We start from the raw sequence: 1,184 nt of genomic DNA, 5'->3' as shown, positions 1-1,184 counted from the left end.
TTGCATCTGGAGTCATCAAAAGCCCCTGCCCTATCCGTGGGGCCTTGGGGTGAGTTCCTTCTAACCCCTCATGCTGCCCCAAGGTGTCCTACAGTGTAAAGAGCCGGTACAGTTGTTAGTTCAGTTCCTGTCCCAGCTTTTGGAGCATCGCGGTGGCCCTGCCCATGCTCCCGGCCTGCAGTGGGTGTGACCCCTGGTCTCAGCGGGTCCCCTGCAGGCGACAGCCTGCACAGCTCCTGATGCTGGGTTCTGCTCACAAAACGACTTCCCGTTGTACAGGTCGCCCTGTGGACAGGCTTCCAGAACTCTGAGGTGTGAAGGGAAATGGAGACTTTACACACACTCTTCTTCATGCCGGCACTGGGGCCTCACAGGGTGTCAGACAGACCAGCCCTGGAGCAGACTGCTACGGGGTGAGAGATGAAGAGGCAGGGGAGGGGGCAGAGGGGTGACAGGACCCTGGAGCCTGGGGAGCCTCGTGATGCTGTGGGCCCAGGGAGCTTGGCTGCCATGTTGACAGGCTGGCTAGGACAGGGGCAGAGACCGAGGGCCTGTCCAGACCGGAGGTCCCACAAAGACGGGCCAGTACTGGTCAAGGTCACTCTGCCAGGCTGATCCCTTGGTGTGGCAGCTCCACCCCACCTGAGAAATGTGCGTAGCAGCTGGCTGTGGGTGCGGGCCCACAAACCTCTTTGCCCCTTTGAGCCACTCCCCCGTGTCCTCTGGCCACTTGGGCCTGCTCTCCATCCCCTTGCCTCGGCCTTTCTGGGTGTCCTGCACCTCCTCTGAGGAGTCTGTCTCTGTGAGTGTCCCCATGTTCCACGGAGGAGCCCAGGCAGGCTGGGCAGAAACTCACTCAAGAAAATGGTGGAGGAGATGCCCTTGCCGGGTTGGCGCAGTGGATAGAGCGTCTGCCAGCGGGTTTAATTCCCTTCAAGGGCACATGCACGGGTTGTGGCTCGATCCCCAGTATAGAGGGTGCAGGAGGCAGCCCATCAATGGTTCTCTCTTATTATTGATGTTTCTATCTCTTTCTCCCTCTCCCTTCCTCTCTGAAATCAATAAAAATATATTTTTTAAAGAAGTTAATGGTGGAGGTGGAATTTGAACCCAGGACCCTCTGTTCAGAGCTTAAGTTTGCAGCCCTGGGAACCACCTAATTCCTCACAGCCCCCACATACATT

The sequence above is a fragment of the Myotis brandtii genome, unplaced genomic scaffold (genome assembly GCF_000412655.1).
Source record: "Myotis brandtii unplaced genomic scaffold, ASM41265v1 scaffold915, whole genome shotgun sequence".
Taxonomy (NCBI): Eukaryota; Metazoa; Chordata; class Mammalia; order Chiroptera; family Vespertilionidae; genus Myotis; species Myotis brandtii.
Note: the sequence above shows the minus strand (reverse complement) of the source record.